Genomic DNA, 10000 nt, shown 5'->3' with positions numbered 1-10000 from the left:
CGAGGAGGAAGCAGAGAGAGAGAGAGAGAGAGAGAGAGAGAGAGAGAGAGAGAGAGAGAGAGAGAGAGAGAGAGAGAGAGAGAGAGAGAGAGAGAGAGAGAGAGAGAGAGAGAGAGAGAGAGAGAGAGAGAGAGAATTCTCAAGAACAGTAAATGAAAGTGGAAACTTGTATTTTTCGATTAATTTCTATAAAATATTTATCTTAAAACCATAACTACTAATGTTATCACGACTATTACCAATTCCATCATTGCTGTTAGTGGTACTACTACTACTACTAGAAGTATTCCTAGTATTGAAGAAGAACTGTAGTACAACTACTATGTAACGTCAAACAATAAAGTTGTTTGTAACAAAACAGTGATGACTCACGTCCCGTCGCTATAATCAGACAGCGTATACCATCATCTGCTATTCTCTACCTCCCTTCGTATTTTCTTCTCTCACTTTCGCTCTTTCCTTGGTGCATCGCCTGCCGTTCCCATGACAACCTTCAAACACACACTCCCTAAAATTCTAGCCACGTCCGCCATTCTGCTCGTGTCTGGTGCTGGGCGCAATAGGAAGGGTCGCCATAGCGAAGACTGAGCAGCTACCACCACAGACAGACTACGTGTGTCCGCCAATACACAAGTTCATCATCTTCTTCTAATGGACTCCCATCTCCTATGCATCAGTTCGAACTTCGGTTTTGTTTTCTTTAATTCATATCTGTCGTGCTTGAAAGGCTAATAGACAGCAGTGTAATTACTTTTGACTTAGTAAAACAATATTATCTATTAATATTTGAAAGGCCAGACGCAATGAAGGCAATAATGGTTTGATGGTATGGAAACTTCTTTGCTTTTCTTTGAGTCAGTTAGAATCAATACATCTATTGGCGTTTACTTAGCCTTAAGAAAAGACAGGGTAAAGAAAAAAAGAGAAAAAAAAAAGTTTCCTACCGACACGTATCGCTGTCTGGCGCCCAACGACTAGCGCGGCACCAGACCGCCCAGCTACTTACTAGCTTTACGTTAACTTAAATTGTAAGTCACTTTTCATCCTCTTTTCTCCTTCTCCGCTTCAACCACCACCTGAACTTGCTTCTTCACTTTCACTCATACATTTGATTGTCTAAGTGGTGTTTGCTTTATAATTTCTAAGTTTCCTTCAACCTAGATTTTCTCTCCTTACACTCACACACCACAAGCTCCACCAGCACCACCAGCACCACCACCACCACGAGCCAGTATTGTTGGGATACACTATCACTGATTGATCCTTCACTAGCAACACCACGCTGCTGGTGTTGTTATATACGTAGTTACAAACTTTACCATCGTCACTCACTGATACCACCACCACCACCGCCCCCGCCGCAACTAAAACGGACACAACCACCGTCACAGCCCAGCGCATACTGACGCTTGGCGGCAGCCGGCAGGTGTGAGCGTGGAGCCGCTGCGGGAGACTGTACTTGTGATCCTGGCGCCGAGCAATGGTGGTGGCGGCGGCCGTGGGGATGACGTCATTACAACATCTGATGCAGTGACGGAGGAATGATTTCACAAATAAAGATCTAGATTTTATACTAGTGGTAGTGGTGGTGATATTGGTGATGGTAGCGGTAGTGGTGGTAATGGTATATAGTGATAGTGGTGATGACAGTGGTGATGATAGTGATGGTGGTCGTGGTATTAGATCAGGATACAAAGATAGCCTTTTATACGTAAGGAATAAAGCACACCCGCTCACATGAACACACACACACACACACACACGACAGGTGGTAGAGCTATACACTCCTTCCATCAAGACCCAGGAACACAGAGGGGAGCCAGAACACTCCTACAAGGACACGGCTATAACATTCATGAGCAATTCCTAATTCTTCCACCTTTCCTCTTAATCTTTCCTAGACATCAAGACTCCTCCCCTACTCGTGATGAAAAAAGCAATGCATGAACACAGCGAAATGCAACCAGGAAAGACGGAGAAAGAGAGAGAGAGAGAGAGAGAGAGAGAGAGAGAGAGAGAGAGAGAGAGAGAGAGAGAGAGAGAGAGAGAGATATTATCGAATGGTCTTTATGATTCTAACTCACGGCAACGATCGGGCTCCTACAGCAGTGGCGGAACACCTGCACACACACACACACACACACACACACACACACACACACACACACACACACACGAACGTGACTTCGTACTACGCCACTTCATCCTTTACAACCAATACGATTAATCCCCACTTTCTCTCTCTCTCTCTCTCTCTCTCTCTCTCTCTCTCTCTCTCTTATACCAAAACATCCACGACGCATTACAAAAACAAACAAACATAGAAAATACGTTTACACATACACATACACACACACACACACACTCACTCTCTCTCTCTCTCTCTCTCTCTCTCTCTCTCTCTCTCTCTCTCTCCGTCTACTACATCTCGTAAAGCAAAACACCCACGACACATTACAAAAACAAATAAACAGAAAAAGAAAAATTACCTTTACACTTTCACACAGATACCAAAAAACTTTTAATGGCCAAGGAATTCCACGACCAGATTGAAAACAAACATGGTTGAATAAAAGTATAAAAGGACGCAACAACAGAACCTCTTTTCCCCTTTCTCAATAAGCGTTCATTAAAAAGAAAAAAAAAAAACTTGAATCCATGCTACAACACACCGTTTTAACTTCCCAAGGCGTTGGTGTGGCGAGGTGGCATGTTTCCCAGGACGCGATGAATCAAGGCTCGTTAGATGTTGGTAGAAAGGTAAGACAAAACGGGTGGTTGGTCTGGTTTCGTATACGTCGTTATTGCCCGAACAGGTATATACGTACCGCGAGGAAAGTTGTAAAAGGAAAACAGTACAGGAATAACGTTTGTGAAGGGAAGTTGTTATAATAGGAGTTGGGAAAACGGAGAACGAGAGATATATATGCGGAAAAAAAAGTACTAGGAAGGATGAGGGAAGAAATGGAAAGGGAGGATGGTGGAAAAAAATGAATGGGGTCACAAGCGGAAAGGAAATCGAAGAGAGAGAGGGAGGAAATGAGAGACAGAAACGAGCACAGATGTGTGTGTGTGTGTGTGTGTGTGTGTGTGTGTGTGTGAGAGAGAGAGAGAGAGAGAGAGAGAGAGAGAGAGAGAGAGAGAGAGAGAGAGAGAGAGAGAGAGAGAGAGAGAGAGAGAGAGAGAGAGAGAGAGAGAGAGAGAGAGAGAGAGAGAGAGAGAGAGAGAGAGAGAGCAAACTCATCATAATGTTTGCTGATTAGATCCCTCGTAGCCTCTGCCTGGTTCCACGCCCGCCAATCAATACTAGCTAACCTTCATGCACGTACTGATGAGCAAGGTTGTTTCTGAACGCTGCCATGAACCCTGTGAACCAATCTGTCTTAAGAGATGCAGCGAGAGCAGTGAGGTAAGTCTCCGAAATACATTATTAGTTGCATATGAGTGGCCATTTTATATTCTCAAGTCTGCCACTAAAATTGAGTTCAGGAAGTCGCTAGGGTTTACGTGACGTCACTCAGCCTGGAGTGGGTGCTCACCTGAGTGTTACCGTCACGGAAGGGCATGCGCACCGTGGTTGGCTGGCTTCCTACCTAAAGTAACATGCTATTCTGCTTTCATTTAATAGACTGCAGTGGAGTTACTCTAAATGAAGCTTTCACGACGTCATTTTCGTGAGTGGAATTCAAATAGGTAGTCTTGGAAGCACAAATCAAAAGACTGGTATACCAAAACACACAATGCCGTCTACTGTATATACAGCGCTACTATACATGTCCTATCCACACTTTAAGATTGAAGGAAAATAATACAAAAGGTAAAACAAAGATCACGGAAGAGAATACACAACACAATTAAGAGGAGACCTTTACAAACTCCCGACAAACTGTTTGAATCCTGAACAAGTTAAAAGCGCTTCTCAGGTGGAATACGTGAGTTCTTCCTGGATCTTACTTCTTCACTTTTAATTAAAATACCAAAGACAGTGGTTACTAATCCATCTTACAAAACAACTCCTTTTTAGCAATTCTAACTGACATGAACGTCTTCTGTCCTTCCTACTCACCCATTTCCTGGAGAAAGAGAGAGAGAGAGAGAGAGAGAGAGAGAGAGAGAGAGAGAGAGAGAGAGAGAGAGAGAGAGAGAGAGAGAGAGAGAGAGAGAGAGTAGAAAGAGATAAATATCATATGCACCCACCTCTCTCCCCAAAAGCTATAGTATATGTCAACTCTAAACACCTGCGATTCACACTTGTGGACGCGGGAAACACACACACACACACACACACACACACACACACACACACACACACACACACACACACACACACACACACACACACACACACACACACACACACACACACACACACACACACACACACGGTAGCTCAGTGGTTAGAGCGCTGGCTTCACAAACCAGAGGACCGGGGTTCGATTCCCCGGCCGGGTGGAGATATTTGGGTGTGTCTCCTCACGTGTAGCCCCTGTTCACCTAGCAGTGAGTAGGTACGGGATGTAAATCGAGGAGTTGTGACCTTGTTGTCCCGGTGTGTGGTGTGTGCCTGGTCTCAGGCCTATCCGAAGATCGGAAATAATGAGCTCTGAGCTCGCTCCGTAGGATAACGTCTGGCTGTCTCGTCAGAGACTGCAGCAGATCAAACAGTGAAACACACACACACACACACACTCTCTCTCTCTCTCTCTCTCTCTGGGAAGGTGGAAAGGCGGTGCAAAACTTAATTATACTGGAGAGCCATTCATTTTTCTACTTTCCACTCTCTTTATTACTACACCTAACCTCATTGCTTTCCCCCTATTCGTCCTGCTCCTATCCATTACTACTCACCCTCATTTTCCTTCCTTCCTCCACCAGCTCCTTCAAACGTCCTCATCAAGGGCAATAGGGCTACTTATATTTATCTATCCATCCTTTATTTACATTCAGTTCTTAGTTCCATCTCCAGTTCCTCTCCCTACCTTTCATCCTCGCTCATTTCTCTTACAGTAGCTCTTCGCCATCTTTTTCTTCTTCCATCCGCTGCTCCCCCTTGTGACATCCCTTCTAACGTCATTACGCTGTCAGACCATGTAGTGGCTTCGTTTCCACTTACATGATTAGGGCGAGGCTTCCCTTTGTGGCCAACTTATTCCATCAACGTGACGATATTAGACTCGAGTTTCGATACCTATAATCGATACCTACTTGTATGTTCCCTTTTTTTTTTATTATTTCTCAGTGTTTTAAGGTATAGAGGAGAGTCATGTTACTACTGGTAATGCTTATAATGATGATAACAATAATGATAAAATTGCAGAAGCGGAAACAGCATCAGCAACAACAACAACAACAACAACAGCAGCAACTTCTCCTGCTGCTGCTGCTGCTGCTGCTGCTAATACCATCACCACCAACAACGACTACAACTACTACTATCAATACCACTGCTGTAACTACTACTACTACTACTACTACTACTACTACTACTACTACTACTACTACTACTGTTCTTTCTTTACTACTACTACTATTAATAATCTAAATAACTGATCACTTTTTATTACGTGTCTCTAACATTAGTATTCAAGAACATCTCTCCTAATTTGCATCAATCCTTGCGAGACAGCGTATGAGGCCAGCCAGTGTGTGTGTGTGTGTGTGTGTGTGTGTGTGTGTGTGTGTGTGTGTGTGTGTGTGTGTGTGTGTGTGTGTGCTCATTAATAAGGGACTAAACATTACTTTCTCCTCAATGAATCATTCCATCCAATTTTATCGTATCGTTGTGTGGATTTAGAATTCTACATAAAAACTCAATTTGGATTAGTTTCCCATAAAATCATGAGAGAGAGAGAGAGAGAGAGAGAGAGAGAGAGAGAGAGAGAGAGAGAGAGAGAGAGAGAGAGAAATGCAAACAGTAACGGACGAGTATATATAAAAAAAAAAAAAGGGGGAATGAGAGAGGGAATACATTTTTCATTACCTAAAAACTGATTATCGGCTTTCCACTCATCGCTGCAACAGAATTCCGTCCACCCATCCACCCTGACCCTCATTCTCTTATCCTCACTTCTCACACTACCATGAATCCCTCGCGACTGTGATTCTGGAAGCGAAGTGGAGCAGAACAACCGTATCATCTTACATGTTCATCTTGTTTTCCTCACAGCGTCAATCCTCCCTCCACTAAACTTACTTACATTCCTCACTGGATTTCTTTTACTCTGTCACCTCATTCCAGCACAGCATCCAAGTCACTCTCTCCTCTATCACTGCAGCATAAAGCATGTTCCACTTTACCACCAATGTATAATTTGGATCTAAAAACGCTTTCTGGTCATCTTTCACTGCAGTCCGTCACTCCTTCACTACAAAGAGGAGTAGATAGCTGTTCCATGCAAACACACACACACACACACACACACACACACACACACACACACACACACACACACACACACACACACACAGGTAACTACAGAACAGTCTTACTAAGTACACATCTTCGATATAAATAACTCGCCTTCACCGCTAAATTGGAGAGAGAGAGAGAGAGAGAGAGAGAGAGAGAGAGAGAGAGAGAGAGAGAGAGAGAGAGAGAGAGAGAGAGAGAGAGAGTTACAAAACACTTCCGGTCTCCAATCTTGAAATTTGGTGGCGCCAGTCTCTCTCTCTCTCTCTCTCTCTCTCTCTCTCTCTCTCTCTCTCTCTCTCTCTCTCTCTCTCTCTCTCTCTCTCATCCTTTCAAGCCGAGGTTTGGTGTAGTGTGGTTCTCCAGTTTTCTCTTTCCTCAATAATTCTATATCACCTTCACTTTTCCTTCCTCACGGCCACTTTTTTTTCCTATTCATCCTTCAGTGGCCACATCCACACCACTAACATCCCTCCCCTCTCCCTTTCTACGTCAACACAATACGGAACCCCGGCAAGGCCAGCTATCCACAAAAATATCTACTCCACATGACCACAAATACTTGTACTTTTCCTAGTCACTTGTTTCCTCAAAGGGTGTCATCTTTACCACCTAGTTTCCGTCTCATTGATACTTGCTTTATAACGCACATCTGCTTCTCTATCGGTGCTTTTTCCCCGATAAGGTCTTACGTGTTTTCTAGATCATGGTTTTTCTAATAGATGGCAAGGTGTGGAGCGCATCATTAAGCAACTCAATTCTACAACTTTTTTTTTTTTTTTTTTGTCGCTATGATATTCTGTCAATGATTTTTTTTTTTTCACTCTTAATCCTTCAGTAGTGGGACGTATTTTTCACCATGAGTTTTGGGTATGATTGGACGATTTTATTTGACATTAGGAAGGGTCTATGGAGGTCAGAGGATTAATAATGGCCACAGTCTTCACTATTTTAATCCCCCACGTAAGTTTCTGAAGCTGTATAAAATCACCATGCAGATAGTAAGCAGAATAAAAGTGAAAATGTGTCATGGTACTGAAGGTGTTAATATTATATTGTTCATATTAATTTTACGTTGATTTTCCTTCTGTATTTCATGTGGTTATGGTCATCCAAGCCTCTACTTTCTTTATGTATTATATTTTTTGTATCCTCGATTTCTCTAGGAATATCCCTTCAGCCCAACTAATCTCTCTCTCTCTCTCTCTCTCTGAAACGACTGCCTACGCTTGCTATCTGCTCTCCGTCCTTCTCTACACTATCCATCCCCTACAGAACTTTTTTCTGTTCTGTTAATTTTTCTCCTTGATTAACTGCCACGTTTGTTGACTCCCGCCAGTAAATCCGCCGCCACAAACATCCTTCCTCCCTTCTCCTCCTCCTCCTCCTCCTCCTCCTCCTTTGCTCGCTGAAAATGCGTGAACAAAGAGAATTTAAACTTTAGTCGGGGAAGCAGAGAATAGTGGTAATGGTGGGAGAGATGGGAGAGTTGCGAAGGGTAGTGAAGGGGAAGTAAGGATGGGGCAATGGACCAAGAACGCTGCGCTGGGCCGATGGTTCTTTAATGGAGACAAACTCACAACATTAAACGGAAATTACATGGAGGAGAAAGGAACCATTTATATCCCAAGTCAAATTGAGCTAGTAGTCTCTCTCTCTCTCTCTCTCTCTCTCTCTCTCTCTCTCTCTCTTGTTATAACTATTTATTACATTTTCTTCTATTCTATACAAGGTCTCGCATACTCTATCCTACTTGCTTCACTATAGACTCGATAGGTTATTTTTTTCAGGTGTTATAATAGTAAACAAATAAGTCTACTGTTGTTTGTCATTCCTTTATAAACAGCGTCTCCATCGGCTGTCCCCCGCGGTCCTTCCCTCCCACGACCACCACTATAACAACAATACCCTCCAAACTTCCTGGGCAGATAGTTTTGCAAGGAAAATAAATTTGTCGGAATATTGTTTTGCGTGTCTTCCTGTACGTACACCCTCCAGCCTCCCTTCCCTCCCTCCTCCAGCTACCGGGTGCTCGTGCCACAGCCTAGGATTCCTGCCGTTCCTTTGCGAAGATGCCGCATTAATTTTAGAAGACTTCTTTGGGAAGTTTCACGCACCTACGCCGCGCGCGCAAACACACACACACACACACACACACACACACACACACACACACACACACACACACACACACACACTAACAGGTGCAGAAAGAACCAGACGGTGCGAGGGAAAGTTAGTTACCGTCCTATTCTCTTAAAGTTACAGAAGACATAAGCACGCTCCTCACCTCCTTTCTCCTTCCTACTCCCTTCTCTCTTTTTCCATCTTAGTACACAAACACAAACACAAACTCTCTCTCTCTCTCTCTCTCTCTTTCTCTCCGACATATACTTCAGTGGCCATGGACATTCACCATTAATCTTGCGCATGTGCCAGTGATCTACCGTGAGCTCCATTGCCTTTATATACACTCCATTAGCAATATGTATGCTTCAATGCTCTTAGCGTGCTCTATTAGTCTTCGCTACAGCCCGTCCCTCTTAGCGTGACATGGTCCAAGACAGGCATACCAGCTGTATGTGTGTGTGTGTGTGTGTGTGTGTGTGTGTGTGTGTGTGTGTGTGTGTGTGTTTGGAGGGCGACGGCGGAGAGTATTCGAGAGAATTCAAACAGGCCAAACAAGAGATGGTGAAGCAACACAATTCAATAGAGGAAAGGCCCGGATTCTGTGAGTCTCTCCAGGTCTTGGTGGTTCTCAAAGTATCTCACATGATGGCCTCCCTTTGGCTTCTAACAGACCTACACGCTTCCTCATATGTCGCACTGTTACTTTACTTTGTTTAGGTAAAAATTGTATATTTTTGTGATTTATATAAAGAAAAAAGGTCTCGTGCGTCTTAAGTACATAAGAGAGAGAGAGAGAGAGAGAGAGAGAGAGAGAGAGAGAGAGAGAGAGAGAGAGAGAGAGAGAGAGAGAGAGAGAGAGAGAGAGAGAGAGAGAGCGTGACAAAAGGAACAGTTAATGGCACAGATTTCTTTTCATACATTAAAGAGTAATTATAAAACAAACCGTGTTGTAACAAACTACAACTAATCGTATTAACATTATAAAGAGGCGGAATTAAGGTCTATTTTAACTGTGAGTGCAAGGAGGAAGACGACAATAATAACACCACCGCTTCCAAACACCACAGTAGAATGTCTAAATCCGCAAAACAATGACTCATTAACTGTCATTCGGAGTTCAGAGTCTCACCCTCCTCTCCCCACCCTTTCCTTCTTCCTCTTCCCATCCTTTCCTTCTCCCTCTCCCTCTCTCTCTCTCTCTCTCTCTCGAATACCTTAAATTCAAGAGGAAAGTGGGCGACAATTTCACCAAAATTAACAAAGGCTGATTGAAGGCCAGGTTCAGATGGGAAGGGAAATTAATATTTGCGGTGAGCTGGTAACCCTCGCGTCACTTCCGCCCCATCCGCCACCCTGCAGGACCCTGAGGTATTTGCATATTAATTATTTTGATGAAAGCCTTGGACTTTGCCTACTGCCTTCCTTTCCTCTTTCCTAAGCATAAGAGAGAGAGAGAGAGAG

At 43.6% G+C, this 10000-nt stretch overlaps 1 protein-coding gene across 21 annotated transcripts in view; it reads right to left on the bottom strand.

The window, feature by feature from the left end:
- Positions 1 to 10000, bottom strand: part of LOC123514343 — a 567471-nt gene that overhangs the window by 32286 nt on the left and 525185 nt on the right. The window lies entirely within an intron of this gene.

The sequence above is a fragment of the Portunus trituberculatus genome, chromosome 37 (assembly GCF_017591435.1).
Source record: "Portunus trituberculatus isolate SZX2019 chromosome 37, ASM1759143v1, whole genome shotgun sequence".
NCBI lineage: Eukaryota > Metazoa > Arthropoda > Malacostraca > Decapoda > Portunidae > Portunus > Portunus trituberculatus.
This window is presented reverse-complemented; position numbering and strand designations above follow the sequence as displayed.